Source organism: Erinaceus europaeus, chromosome 1, assembly GCF_950295315.1.
Source record: "Erinaceus europaeus chromosome 1, mEriEur2.1, whole genome shotgun sequence".
NCBI classification, from domain to species: domain Eukaryota; kingdom Metazoa; phylum Chordata; class Mammalia; order Eulipotyphla; family Erinaceidae; genus Erinaceus; species Erinaceus europaeus.
In genome coordinates, this window is record NC_080162.1 from 148,661,466 (window position 1) to 148,676,926 (window position 15,461).

The following is a 15,461-nucleotide window of genomic DNA, read 5'->3' on the forward strand; positions in this document are numbered from 1 at the left end:
ACTTTGCTGTCTGGATATTTTTACCCATGTTATATGTAACAATTGATATTATTTTTCATAAATATGTAATATTATGTTGAATAAATATATGGACAATCCACTTCTCAATGATGCTATAAATACTTTTGTGTATAGTTTTGATGAACATGAGGGAAATTTTATTAGCTTCATGACCACACACACACACACACACACACACAATATGAAAATTCCAATTATTTTATCATTTTATTGGGGTGAGGGAGTTACTGGTTTACAGTACAGTTGTTGACACACAGGTAGAATTTCTCACTATGGCAAGCGTCTGCGAAACACTCTCATCCCCCACTTAGATCTTTTCCATCAACCTGCATCAAGCCCCAAAGCCCACCCTCCTCCCCCAGAGTCCTTTGTCTTGGTGCAATATACCAAATCAGTAAAAGTTTTACTTTGTGTTTCCCCTTTCTGTTCTTTTTAATTTTATTTTTTAATTTTTTATTATATTTATTTATTTATTGGATAGAGACAGCCAGAAATTGAGAAAGAAGGGAGAGATAGAGAGGGAGAGAGACAGAGAGACACCTGCAGTCTTGCTTCACCACTCATGAAGCTTTCCTCCTGCAGGTGGGGACCAGGGGCCCAAACCTGGGTCTTTGTGCACTGTAACATGTGCACTCAACCCTGTTCTTGTTGCTTAAGTTCTGCCTACAAGTGAGATCATCCCAGTGAAATAAGCAAAAAACTTTCAAAAGTTGTTGTCAGTTCTTCTCATTTGGGAGGAGGCAATGTACATTTTGTGATGAACAGTGAATGATATAATTGGCTTAATACTCTTATTGACCACTTGGGTATCATATTTTGTAAAGTGCTTTTTCGAGTGTGCTACCTATTTTTTAATATTTTGTTTGTCATTTTCTTATAGACATGAAGGAATTCTTTTTTTTTTTTTTTTGCCTCTAGGGTTATCTCTGGAGTTCAATGCCTGCACTATGAATCCACTGCTCCTATAGGCCATTTTTTTCCCTTTTTTTCCATTTTAGTGCCCTTATTGTTATCATTACCATTGCTGTTGGATAGGACAGAGAGGAATCAAGAGAGGAGGGAAAGACGGGGAGAGAAAGATAGACACCTGCAGACCTGCTTCACCGCTTGTGAAGCAACCCCCCTGCAGGTGGGGAGCTAGGGGCTTGAACAGGGATCCTTACACTGGTCCTTGTGCTTCATGCCATGTGCGCTTAACCCACTGAGCTACCGCTGGGTCCCCGAAGGAATTCTTTATATATTATTTATACAAGTCATTTTTCTGAGCCCTATATTATAAATATAGACTCCTAGACAGTGGCTTGAGAAATAATTGTATGTGCCAAAGTCATAAAGATACTCTGTTGGCTTGGTTCTAGAAGTCATGTGACATATATTCATGTTTAGGTCTATCCTCTATCTCAAATTAAAAAGGAAACGATCAAGAATTATTTTGTCTTCACATGAATGTTTAGCAGAGCAATTTTAAAATGAGACTCTTCTCTCTCCACTGAGTTGATTTAGGAAATTTGTCATACTTTAGGTCATTCTGAAATGTGTAATAATTCGGGTCTAAGTTCTGCATTCTTGTCCAGTGCTGCCCCAGTAATTGTACCCTACTGCTATAATTTTATAATAAGAGTCAATGCCTACAGCCTTGTTCTTCCACATTGTTTTTCATTTCCATAAGCATTTCAGAACTATCTCATAAGTATTCCTGCACAAAAAGCTTCTCCAGGGACTTTAATTGAGGCTGCATAAATTTGTGGATCAATTTGATGGAAATGACAATATAACAATATTAAATATTCTAATCTGTGAACATAATAGTGATTCTCATTCATTTAAGTCTTCTCCAAATTCAATAATATTCTGCATTACATTTTTGTTAGATTTACTGCTAAAATATTTTATCTCTGATGCTACTGTGAGTGATATTAGTTTTACAATTCATATTGTAATTTCTGATTACTAGGATATAGGAATGGAATAGATTTTTTATATTGATTTTATATCACATATATTATCAAATTGTATTTCTCATTCTAATATGTTATAGAAAATTAATCATGGCTCCTGAATATATAGTTTTATATCATCTTTTTTATGGTCTATGATTTTATTTATTTTAGCAATAGAATTTGTAGTGTTAATTTATCACTTCTAATACATGTAATTTGTGCTTTCTTTCTTTCTAGTGCCAGATATTTTCTTAAAATTTTGGCTTCATTTTTTATTTTGATCAGTGTTACAGGGTTTTACCTGATCTATATGTCCACCAGTGTGAGGTGATATCTCACTCTAGTTTTACTTTGAAGTTCTCTACTATTAAGTTATACAGAACATTTTTTAGTATATCTGGAGACTATCTATATGTCTCCTCTGGAGAAGTAACTATTGATATGTTTTGCCCTTTTAAAATTGGGTTGCTTATTTTTATTGTTGTTGAGCTATATAGCTTCTATATGTGTACTTCCCAGCAATCTCTTGTCAGATGTATGTTGCGCAAGTGTCTTCTCCCAGTCACTGGGTAGCCTTTTTATTCTTTTGGAAACTTCTTTTAATGTTTAAACTTATCAAATCTGTTTTTTTTTTCTATGCATTTTACAGTTTCAGGTCTAAAATGCAAGTATTTCACTCTGTCTTTGTCTCTGTTTTTCTCTATATGTATAGAAAGCACATGTTACCATGCACAAACACGTGTGTGTGTGTGTGTGTGTGTGTGTGTGTGTGTGTGTGTGTGTGTGTGTGTGTGTGTGTTTCTACTGATATAAACTCTGAATCTGAATTGGTGGTTTGGAATTGCTTTTTCCAGTGAAATGAAGCTGAAGTGGTGTGGCTTTTCAAGTCTAGTTTTAATTCTCAAGTCTAGTTTTAAAATGGCTTACTATTCCACATGGACAGATCAAGGCCCTAGAATGAACATAGCATGTAAAGGAGCTAGGTTATCCTCCTGAGAGTCAGAGAGAGAGAGAGAGAGAGAGTCAGCATGTCATAGCCATTATCCCAGGGAGCAGCTAGACCGTGGGACTCAGCAAGCCAGCAATAGGAGGCCTTTCCAGCTGAACTCAGAGAATCATGAATAAAGACCTGGTTGTAGTGTTTAGGGCAAAGGGTCCTTATATAGCAATATCCAAGAGTCACCAAAGAGTAAAGACAGCATTAAATGAGACACATTTCCATTAAGTTTGGCATACAGTGACATGCTCTTAGAATGAAGACCATGAGCACAGTGTTGGACAGTCAGGCTGAATGTGTGGGCCCAGGGGGAGGTCACTGCAATTAATCCAGGGTAGAAGTAACAATGGCCTGCACCAGACTGGGGAGGTGACAGGGTATCCTAATATTTATAGCTTGAAGGTAGTCAAGATTATTGCAAAGTTGGATATTTAAAATGCATTTAAGGAGGGGTCAAGGCTGATACAAAAACTCTGGGCTGTCCTTTTAAAATATTACTCTTTCAGTTGTCACAGCCTAGAGTTTCTGTATCTCATGAAGCTTCCCCCCTGAAGATGGGGCTGGGAGTCCTTGTGTTATTTATTCTTTTCCACCAAACTGCACTGCAACAACAACAAAAAAAAAGCAAAAGAAGAAAAAAATATCAAGGAACAAGCCAGCCATCACCTTGGTGTCATTAGAGTTTCAGTAGGAAGATTGAAAGAGTGTCATCTTAGCAGCTGGCAGAACTGCAGCCTCTTGGACCCTGGTCTGTGAGTTTGAGCACAGAGGGAGGGATGAAGCTGGAAGAAGCCTGCCAGCACCCCAGCCTGCCAAGAAGACAGCCTCCTGACCCCACCCCAGGTCAGGCGTGAGCGTGGTGTCCTGAGCTCTCCAGCCCTTACAGGCCATGGGCGAAGGGTGTATGCACTCAGTAATCCGAGCCTACTGTGAAGGGCCGGGGAAATTGAGAGAGGACAGACAGCTCTTTCTTCAGATAACCAGCAGGCCAATAAACAAGTTTTCAGGGAGGCCATAGCCAGCTCAAGACTCAGCAGGGTTGGCAGGCAGTTGCGGGATTAACCAGGACCTTTCTGTTCATAACAACAGCAGCCGCCACGCCATTCCATGCACTGTGCACCAGACAGGTCCCAGCCACTGCTGTCCTTCCTAGTCCTTCTTCCCCATAGTCCCTGAAGCGAGTGCTAGATGGACAAGGACAGAGGTCCTGTAGTCAGGCAAACCCAGCATTGCCCCAGCTCATTCAGAGCAGCAGGTCAAACAGAGTATGTTCAAGGTTCTATAAGGGATTTGAGTGACCATCATTCTCTAAATAGTCCTAATCATTCCTTCATCTCAACATAGCTTAAAATGGCATGGATGCATTTATAAATAAGGCCTGGCAGAATGGCATGTATTTTCTTTTCTCCATCTAAATTGATTCACCGTGTTTAGACTTTAAGTGTAATCTATAAATGTCTGTTTAGACTGTAATATGTCAGCAATGCTATGCTGTCTAATGACAAAACATTTACATTAGAAAACAGTAAGCATCTCGTCAATCCCTTTCCAAAGGCAATCAACTGGTGAAGTCACAGACAGGGTTCACGCAGAAACGGGCAGAGAGAGTGTGTTTATATTGCAACTGACTTCTCCCCTGTGGGACTTTTATCTGTATGACCTACCGTGTCCCACTCCTTTATCTCTTCAGGAAAAGAAAATAGTGAGCCAGGTATTATGGAGTCCGCGGTTTTCTGATCTACACATGCATGGAATCTTCTAGTAGCCCAACATCATTTCAAACAGTTCTGCATATGAATGCTGACAATGCATAGCCCAGTCAAATGTTATACAATGCTTACCTAGCTTCCAACCTTTCTTCCCTCCCCAACCCAAGTCACATAACCTCAAGGACATTGGGACAGTCCCAGCCTCAACAAGAGTCCCATTGACTGAAGCCAGCATGCTTTTCCTTCTCTTGCTATGAGTCTGGAGACTCAGCCAGCATCTGGCATATCTTTACTCACTATCGCTGGTCTAGAGAGACTGTGAGACCCAACTGCATTCAGCTAGACTGAAGGAACACTCATTTATCCTTGGGGTGAAGAAGAGGTTTCCGTGCTTTCCCACAGACAAGAGCAGAGAGTGTGTTGGCCCCACGTCTGCCAGCTGCCATCTTGCTAGCTTGGATGAGACTGCTAAGAATAAATCTGCAAAGAGGGGGCAAAGCCAGAGGTCCTGGGAAGTCACACCTGCATTTGCTGTTTGCAGGAAAATTAACTCATAGAGTTTTCTTTTCTTTCCAGCAGGAAAACCTGTTGGTGCTGGATGAAGATATACCTAAAGATTAATGAAAATGAAAGGGCTTTAATGAGACAGTGAGGCAAAAGTTGAAAGAGACAGTGGAAGAAGGGAAGTGATTAGTGACCTCAAAATTATGGGGGAAAGATGAGGTGGAAGACTTGAACTCTAATCCAGGGAAAAGAAGGAAACTTAGAGGAGAGAAAGATTTATCTGTAGCTGGAACACTACAACCAGGCTCTACGAGATTGGTCCCCATTTTTTTATTGTGGGGATTAATGGTTTACAGTCAACAGTATAATACAGTAGTTTGCACATGTGTAACATTTGTCAGTTTTCCACATAACAATTCAAGCCCCTCTAGGTCTTCCTTTGCCATCATGCTCCAGGAACTGAACCCTACCCCCTACCCCAAAGTCTTTTACTTTGGTGTAATTCACCAATTCCAGTCCAAGTTCTGCTTTGTGTTTTCTTATTTTTCAGCTTCTCTTTTTTATTATTAGTGATTTGATACTGATAGACAAGATTGTGGGGTAAGGGGGGCACAATTATACGTCAGACAAGAGGCTAATAGCCAAAATATATAAAGAGCTCTCCAAACTCAGCAATAGGAAATCAAATGACCCCATCCAAAAAATGGGGAGAAGATCTGAACAGAATATTCACCACAGAAGAGATCCAAAAGGCCAAGAGGCACATGAAAAAAATGCCCCCAAGTCTCTGATTGTCAGAGAAATGCAAATACAGACAACAATGAGATACTACTTCACTCCTGTGAGAATGTCATACATCAGAAAAGGTAGTAGCAACAAATGCTGGAGAGGTTGTGGGATCAAAGGAACCCTCCTTCACTGCTGGTGGGAATGTCAATTGGTCTAATCCCTGTGGAAAGCAGTCTGGAGAACTCTCAGAAGGCTAGAAATGGACCTACCCTATGACCCTGCAATTCCTCTCCTGGGGATATATCCTAAGGAACTCAACACACCCATCCAAAAAGATGTGTGTATACCCATGGTCATAGCAGCACAATTTGTAACAGGCAAGACCTGGAAGCTACCCAGGTGTCCAACAACAGATGAGTGGCTCCTCCTCTTCCACCTCCTTCTCCTCTTCCTCATCACCACCACCACCACCAAATGTTCGATGAGGAAAGCCTTAGGAGATGGCTTTGCTATAACAGAGCATAGAGCCACATTCATGAGGCAATTGTGTCATCTGCCAGTTTCTATTGCTGGGAGCTTCTACCCCACCCTTCCTTTTTTTATTTTTTTTAAATTTATTTTTTCTTTAAGAAAGGATAAATTAACAAAACCATAGTGTAGGAGGGGTACAACTCCACACAATTCCCACCACCCAATCTCTATATTCCATCCCCTCCCCTGATAGCTTTCGCATTCTCTATCCCTCTGGGAGCATGGACCCAGGGTCGTTGTGGATTGCAGAAGGTGGAAGGTCTGGTTTCTGTAATTGCTTCCCCGCTGAACATGGACATTGAATGGTCGGTCCATACTCCCAGTCTGCCTCTCTGGGAAGCGGAGCTCCAGGACACATTGGTGTCTACCCACCCTTCTAAGGAGAAATGCCTGGTCTAGTCATAGTTGTAGCAATTGCTCTCACTCAGCACTTTGACCCACAAAATCTTTAGAGGTGGAGGAGGCAGAGAAGTTTAGTAATCTTCAGCCAAGTATAAAAACCAAAACTCTAGGTGCTTAAAAATACGTTTGTATTTTTTTAGATTTTTTATTAGTGATTTAATAATGATTAATAAGATTGTAAGATAACAGGGGTACAATTCCATACAGTTCCCACCACCAGAGTTCTGTGTCCCATCCCCTCCACTGGAAACTTTCCTGTTCTTTATCCCTCTGCGAGTAGGGAGAAAAATTCTTTATGGGGTGCAGAAGATGGGCATTCTGACTTCTGTAACTACTTCTCTACTGGATATGGACAATGGTAGATTGATCCATACCCCTAGCCTGTTTCTATCTTTCTTTAGTGGGGTAGTATATTAGTGAGAGAGATGAGAAGTAGGACATCACTCTGGCACTTATGATGCCAGGGACTGAACTCAGTACCTCATGCTTAACAGTCCAAAGCTTTGTCCACTGTGCTACCTCCCGGGCCACCAAAACTCTAGATATTTTGTCCATAGACCCTGGGGTCCCTATTCAATGCACCTTAGATCTTCTCACCACCCAGATGCCCAACCTGACTGCAAGCTACCATCCCTTCTTCCATTCCTGCCTGGCTGAGCATCACTTAGAGGCATCACTTAATCTCTCAGTGCCTAAATGCCCTAGCCTATAAAGTGGACATAACAGCAACTCCTGCCTCCCTGTGCCACTGTGAGCACTGAGTGAGAGAATCTGTGCATCAGCACCCAGCATGCAGTAAACACTCTCACCCTCACCATCATCACTCCTGGTGCACTCGGATGGGTGACTGAACAAACAAGACGCCCCTACATATTTCATGCCTTGTCAGTCAACCCTTATTCATGGTGGAGTTCTAGTCTCCCTCCTCCTCATCTTACCAGTCTTGCCTACTAATGAGTTATCAACAACTCTTCTCTTTTTCCATTCTTCTTCTTCTTCTTCTTCTTCTTCTTCTTCTTCTTCTTCTTCTTCTTCTTCTTCTTCTTCTCCCCTCCCCCTCCCCTTCTCCCCCTCCCCCTCCCCTTCTCCCCCTCCCCCTCCCCTTCTCCCCCTCCCCCTCCCCTTCTCCCCCTCCCCCTCCCCTTCTCCCCCTCCCCCTCCCCTTTTCCCCCTCCCCCCCTTTTCCCCCCCTCCCCTTCTCTCCCTCTCCCCCTCCCCTCTTCTTCTTCTTCTTCTTCTCCTTCTCCCCTTCCCCCTCCCCTTCTCCCCCTCCGACTCCCCTTCTCCCCCTCCCCTTCCCCCTCCCCTCCCCTTCTCCCTCTCCCCTTCTGTCCCTCCCTCTCCCCCTCCCTCTCCTACTTCTTCTCCTTCTCCCCCTCCCCCTCCCCTTCCTCTTCCTCTTCCTCCTCTTCTTCCTCTTCTTCTTCTTCTTCTTCTTCTCATTCTTTTCTTCTCCTTCTTTTCTCTTTCAGGATCGGAGCTTTAAGTAAGCATGATCTTTCCACTCTAGGACCAACTTCTCTTTTTCTTTCAAAAATAGAGACAGAATAGCAGAGCGAGAAAGAGAGAGAGAGGATGAGAACAGAAGCAAAGCTTTTTTTTTTCAATGCCCAGGGGGCTGCATTTGAACCTGGGTCACACACATGGCAAAGCAGCACACTATCCAGGTGAGCTACTTCACCAGCCCCCAATTTTTTCATTCAGATAGATCCAGACAGGGAAACAATATAGGACTGGAACTCCCTGTGATGCCATAGGACCTCCCATATGGTGCTGAGGCTCCGACCTGGACCCTGAGCATGGTAAGGCATACACTCTACCCACTGAGCTCTCTCTCCATCCTCACATATCTCTCTCTTTTTTTTCCTCTGAAGCTTTTGCTATACTGACTTAAAGGGCCCAGTATGTGTAGTTAATGGTGACTTATAACTCTTCAAGTACATTTCTATTTGGGGGCATCTAAAAGGAAAGTCCCCAACACAGTCACACACTCATTTCTCAGTGATGTCTGCTTTAGCTAGAAGATAGCCAGAGTGGCCCCAGGAACTCCACTCCCTGGGGCACTCAGAAGTAACAGGACTGGATGTCAGTTCTCCTAACAAGCTCTTAGATGAAATCAGCAGGTGACTCAGGAAAATCGCTGAGTGATCTGATAGGAGGTCAGTCAGAGGGGAACTCCAGCCTCTGGTTTCACTGAAAGAACCCCATCTCAGAAGATGCATCCCTTGAGCTCCCAAAAGATTTCCCACCAACTGCATAAAGGGAATAAAGGAAGGAGAAAATTTCAAATGAACTGCAGAAAGCCATGATGGTAGGTGAGGATGGCTTGCTGGCATTTGTTTACTGGGGAAATCTGGGTGGATCTCTTTTGCTCTGAGCCTCACTTTACTCAGATGTTAAGTGGAGCTGTGAGGGGCCAGGTGATAGTACTCTCGGTTGAGCATACACATCACAATGTACAAGGACCTGGTTCAAGCCTCTGGTCCCCATCTGCAGGAGGGAAGCCTCATGAGTGGTGGTGCAGCACTGCAGGCATCTCTCTCTCTCTCTTTCTCTCTCTCTCTCTCCCTCTCAATTTCTCCTATCAAATAGAAAGAAAAGAAAGAAAGAAAAATGTCTGCCAGGATCAATGGATTCATTGTGCAGTCACCAAGTTCTAGTGATAAATCTGGTAGGGAAAAAAAAGAAAAGAAAAGAAGAGAAGAGAAAAGAAAAGAAGAGAAGAGGAGAGGAAAGAAAAGAAAAAAACATGATAGATAGATAGATAGATAGATAGATAGATAGATAGATAGATAGATAGAGCGGGCGAGCCTTGGCTCCAACATCCACACAGCTGCAGCTCCAGTTCTCTGAGCACTCCACCTTCTTTGGGGGAGCATTTCTGTGTCGTGGGGGAGGGACCTGGAGTGACATCAGCCCCCTGCACACACCCATTCTCCTCCCACCATCATGAATCAATCTTTGGACTCCAAGGTGATTCCTTCTCCCCCAGATTACTCCCCCTTTTCTGTCACAGCCTCATGGCAGTCCTCCTACTACAAAGTACTGGAAAAGGTTCAAGCTCAACGCTGACCATATTTTACCCCATTCTAGGGCCACAAGCACCCCCAAGATCAAGGCCCCCTGCCTTAGCTGACCTTCATCACTCCTGGCCTCCTCCTCTGTGCTGGGTCAGCATTCCTGGCAGCCATGTGCTTAGGGCCAATCCATCAGGAGCAGGATGTGACAGTCCTTCACAGTCTCCAGAGTGCCACCAAACTGTAACACCTTCTCCCCAGGACAGTCACAGAAGGTGAAGCCCACATCTCCTTATTTCCCCATCCTTGCTCCAATATCAGTGAGCCCCCACTCAGAGCCAGGTCCTGCAGGGGCCACCTCAACACTTCTCCCTCAGCCCCCCCCCCCAACCAACATACACACACACGCTGACTCTCTGGCTCCCAGGCCTGCCCTGAGTGTCCTGGGCTCCTGTTCCCAATGCCACCTGTTTTGTGGCTTCACTAACAAGTGCCACTGTCCTGCAAATCTCCTCTGAATCCAGTAGCCAGGAAGGAGGAATTAAGAGCCTGAGGTTGAAAGCAATTGGGCAGGCAAAAGGTTTCAAAAGCATTCACTGAAGTCCTTGTAAAAGGCCTCCTGTGAGTTAGCAGTGCCAGGCACTTTCAAATTTCAACTCAGGCCCTGCAAAGGAACCAAAGGGCCTTTGATCTCTAAGCTTTTCACTAGAAAGTGATCAGTAGCTGGTGTTTCAAGCAAATATAACGGTGCTAACGTAACTGGGACAATTGAGGGCTGCTGGCAAGACAGCTTCACTGGGATGGTGCCTGCTTTGCCATGCACATAACCTAGGTCTCAGACTGGTTCTCACGGCCACTAAGCTGGAGGAAGCTTCAGTGCTGTGGGGTCTTTCCCTCTCTGTCTCTCTAAAACAGTCAACCTAAAGTAAGCAATGATAGAAAGAAAGAGAAAGAAAGAAAGAAAGAAAGAAAGAAAGAAAGAAAGAAAGAAAGAAAGAAAGGAAGAAAGGAAGGAAGGAAGGGAATAAGAAGGAGAGAAAGTGATCAGGACTTCTAAAAAAAAAATCAGTAAATAGACAAAACAGTTTTAAGGTCTTTGTGTGTTAGTCTGCTAGGATTACTGCGATGAAGTCCCACAGACTGGGTGCCAATGGCAACAGTCCTCCTGGGTGAAGACCACCAGAGTGGCTTTGGTCTCCTTCAGAGCCCCTTGAAGGACCTAGTTCCAAGTGCGGTCACACCCAGAGGTCTTAGATTTTGATATATCCTGAGCAGCCCTGCAGTCCCTTGTGGTCATCCCATCTGTGCTCTTACTTTACCTACATGGGTTCATTTTTCCTTGGCGAAGTTTCTAGGAACTGAATTGCATCTTCCCCACCCAACCCACATATATCTGAGGCCTGACCCATAGAGACACCTCCCCACCCACCCTCAACACACACCAGGCTGCCTCTGCCCCCTGCTGAGTGGAGGTGCCCAGCGCCTGGCTTGTGGCCACAGAGCATTGTGGTCCCAGAAAGCCGGGAAGGAGTGCAGCCCAGAACCAGCAGACCTGGGGGTATGAGAGCAAGGCCTGGGGCTGGTGACACTAATGCTGAGATTCAGCCACCTCTTAACTTAAGTGGGAACAGCCTATCCTCAACACATCAGGGAAGCTGGGAAGAGGAGATGAGAGCAGGCAAATAAACGGCTACACTGTGTGAAGAGGAATCATCCAAAGCACTGAGCCCTCTTAGAACTTGTCATCTTCTTTTATTCCCTAGAGTCAACTATCATGTCTCCCCCACAAGAAGGGGACATTTCCCAAGGTGTGGCCTATAGTGGGGGCATTTCTCCTTTTAAAAAACTTTTATTTTATTTATTTAGAATATTTTTATTCAAGTGAAGGAGCACATCAGAACAGAGTTCCAACACATGCAGTGCCAAGCCAAGGTCCAAACAACTGGGGACCTCTAACATCTGAATCCTACACCTGACCACTAACCACCTCTCCTGGTCTCGGCATGAATTATTTCTATGTATATTTATTTTTTATTTGTATTACTTAATAGTGGTTTAAATGATCATAAGATTTCAGGGCATAGTTCCATGCTGCACAGTTCTGTGCTCTGCCTCTCACCCCAGGCTCTCCCCCTTCCCTCCACGGATAATCAAGTGGTGGCATTTCTCAGTGCCTTACATCCAGCAGGGCAATCTGCCAACCTTCTTGAGAAGCTTCAAGGTGGTTTGCTGAGACTGAGTGGCATCCAGGGAGTCTGGGAAGTCCTGGAAGGTAAAGAACTTATCAAGAAACCCCAGGTCCCCCCAAACTAACATAGGGCTCTTAGTCTGTGATATAAGAATTGCTATGGAGACTGCCATGGTGATTGATGAGGGATTTATTACTAGAAAGGAGAGACAACTATGGGTAGGCAGATGAGGAAGTCTGGTGGTGGGGGGAGAAGGGGCTGCTGCAGTTCCCAGGGGCTCACTTGAGGATTTACAAACCAGTTTACCTATGGAGTCTTCCCCCATGTCCTTCCTCCATGTACTGTAATCTGACTACTTGTCCGATGTGATTTTTGGAACAGGAGTCCTGTGACATGTCTCTCCTGCTCTCAGCAATGACCAGCTTTGAATATTTAAAAATATGTATTTTAATTATTTGTCAGACAGGGAGATACAGAGAAAAAGAAACACACACAGAGAGAGAAACCAAGCACTGTTCAGCTCCAGTTTATGGTGGTGCTAGGGACTGAACTCAACACTTTGGTGCCTCAGGCATGAAAACAGTTTTGCATAACCTTTATGCTGTCTCCCCAGCCCCATCACTCCATTCTTTGTCCAGGTCTGTATGCAGTTTCGCAGACCCACAGAGTAGGTGGGAGGAGGTGGAGACCTCTAACAGGGGCTTTATGTGCTGCTGTGCCAGAGAGCTCTAAAAAGGCTGAGCTTGGCCAATGCAGAGATAGGGCTGGACAAGAGTGGTTCCTGAGTGACATGGGGGTCTAGGGGAACAGGTAACGTCCATGTCCAGTGGAGAAGCAATTACAGAAGCCATAATTCTCACCATCTGCTCCCCCAAAAGAATTTTGGTCCATATTCCCAGAAGGGAAGAGATGTTAAGGAAAGATGGCCAAAGGGCTCTGAACTCCAATGCCATCAGGATCCGGAGAGCAAAGAATGGGAAAAGGAAGAACATTCAGAAATAGTAATAGGTGTAGGTGTGACTTAGAAAGGAAGAGAATGCAGGCCCATAAAATAAATAGGCAAAAAGATAAGATATAAGATAGATAGATAATAGATAGATAGATAGATAGATAGATAGATAATATCAACCCACATCTATGACCACTACAGTTTCCAGTGGAGGGAATGGGGACACAGAACGGTGGTGGTAGAAAAGGTGTGGAATTATACCCCTGTTGTCTTATAATTTTATAAATCAATATTAAAGCTAATACAAAATAATATTCAATCCAAGTCTAACTTGATAAACGTTTCTAACAGACTCATTTATAACCAAGACTTTAAATGTGTCTCATCTATATTATGATGCTAGTTTCATAATCTTAAAAAAAGAAAATTCAAAGATGAAGAAATTGTTATGAAAGAATAATAAAATTCAAAAGGAGGGGGGGAAGAAAGGATCCCACCATGACCACAAGCAGGAAGAAGCAACAAGGGGTGGTGGGCACAGATCTGAGTCAGCTACAAAACCCTGGACTACTCAACCTCATGGCACTAAGCATCCTCACTTGTCAAAGGGAGGCAGGGGAGTCTAATTGTGTGGTCTAATGCAACTTACAAAGAGGTGGTGGAAGCATAGCTAGGGTTTTGTTGCTAAGGAAACCAACAGACTAGAGGGTTCCCATCCCAGATCTCCAGGGAAGGGTGGAGTCTCAGGGTTGTGCCACAGTGACCAAGGCTCAATGGAGTTGGTCAGTCCTCCAGTGAAACAGCTTTCACACAAGAGTGGGGGAGTAGGCTTGGAGAGCTTGCGGGCTGCTGAACTAGTAGAGACCTGGGCAACTTTTGGGTTTTGTTAGAAAGGGTGTGGAAGCCTTGCACCTTCTCCCCAGTCTTTGTGCTACCTGTCCCTTCCTCCTAGCTATTTCTGGCCCGCAGTATTTGTGATCCATCAGTGCTCTCATTATTAAATAAGTCTCCTGTGTTCTGTGAACTGACCTAGTGGATTCATTACATCCAAGGAGAATGTCCCAGAAATCCCTGATTGATGTGATTGATGTTGGTCCATCAGAGTCACAGAGAATAACTGAGGTTTCCCCATAGGTACCTAAATGCTGAGGAGGGACTATGGGAAGCCCTAAACTGTACTGGTTGGTCAGAAGCACTGGGCTGGCAATGGAGTCTGCCGTGGAGGATGGCCTTATGAGGCTGAAGCCTGAAAATGTGAAGCCTAATACTATTTCCAGGTGAATAGCATCTGAACTCAGCTGAGTTCTCAAACACTCGCTGGTGCCCAGGCTTTGCTTGTTGGTACAGGGAAGCCTGTGCACAGTCTTTGGGATTGAGCTGCACGGATGCCCAATGTGCATCCCCAAGGAGGGGCCACTTGGTGTCTAAACTACTTTTTTTTTTTTACACCAGTGTTATCACTGAAGCTCAGTGCCTGCACAACTCCACCATTCCTTGAAGACAGTGTTTTCCTTCCTTTTAGATAGAGAATGAGAGAAAGAATGAAATAATAAGGGATAAAAAGACAGGAGAGGGCAGGGGAAATAGTATAATTCTTATGCAAAGATACATGCATGCGTGAAGCCCTTAAGTCTGAGGTCCATAAACCCGACTGAGATACGGAAGAGAGGGAGGCGAGACACCTACAGCACTGCTTCACTACTCATGAAGCTTCCCATCCTGCAGATGGGTACCAGGGACTTGAACCTGGATCCTTATGCATGGTAAAATGTGTGCTCAACCAGGTGGTCTACTGCGTGATCCACTATGCAATCCTCAAGTGGCCCAAACTTAAAGAAAAAGTATGAAAAGTGTTGGTGGGGGGTACTGCTCTCTGTCCGTATGGTCCCCGGGGGAACTAGCCAGCTGTTCTGGATTAGAGAAGCCTGAGCGTGAACAGAGAGGATGAGGAACACAGAAGCCAGTGCCTAGCATTCCAAGTGTCCTGCCAAGGGCCTGAACTTGATGCCAGGTGGGTTTGAGCAGGGTGTGGCATGCTCAGGTGTTTGTGTAAAAGCTGAGTGCAGTACAGAAGAGGAGCTGGAGGGAAGAATGCTAGAGGCCAAGTGACCCATAGACAGAAGTATGGGGTGACAGTGATGTCCCTGGGATGTACTTAAGATAGCACATGGCCTACCATGACTGGGTGAGCCCATGATGTGGGAGAGGGGCATGGGGAAGGCTAGACTGTTGGCAAGAAGATCTGGGTCCACAGGGTGCTTCTAGAAGAGATGGGGCTGAGGACAATGGAGCACAGGAAAGGGCTCCATTGTGATGACTCCAGCCTGAAGAGGGACCATGGAGGCCATGGTCCATAGGAAGGAAGTGCAGGACCAGAGCAGAAGCTCAGACACAGGAGGCACAAATGTGCAGGGATACGCAAAGCAGGAGCATGGAGGAATATAAGTCAGCCCACCCAGAGAGCTCAGAGTCC

General features: G+C 44.6%; 1 long non-coding RNA gene across 1 annotated transcript in view; it reads right to left on the reverse strand.

Annotated features, from left to right (window-relative positions):
• Positions 1 to 10,232, reverse strand: part of LOC132542029 (uncharacterized) — a 53,202-nt gene extending 42,970 nt beyond the window's left edge. The window contains exon 1 of the long non-coding RNA XR_009553161.1: positions 9,971 to 10,232. This is a non-coding gene — a long non-coding RNA (uncharacterized LOC132542029). The remainder of the gene's footprint in view (positions 1 to 9,970) is intronic.
• Positions 10,233 to 15,461: the final 5,229 nt, after the last annotated feature.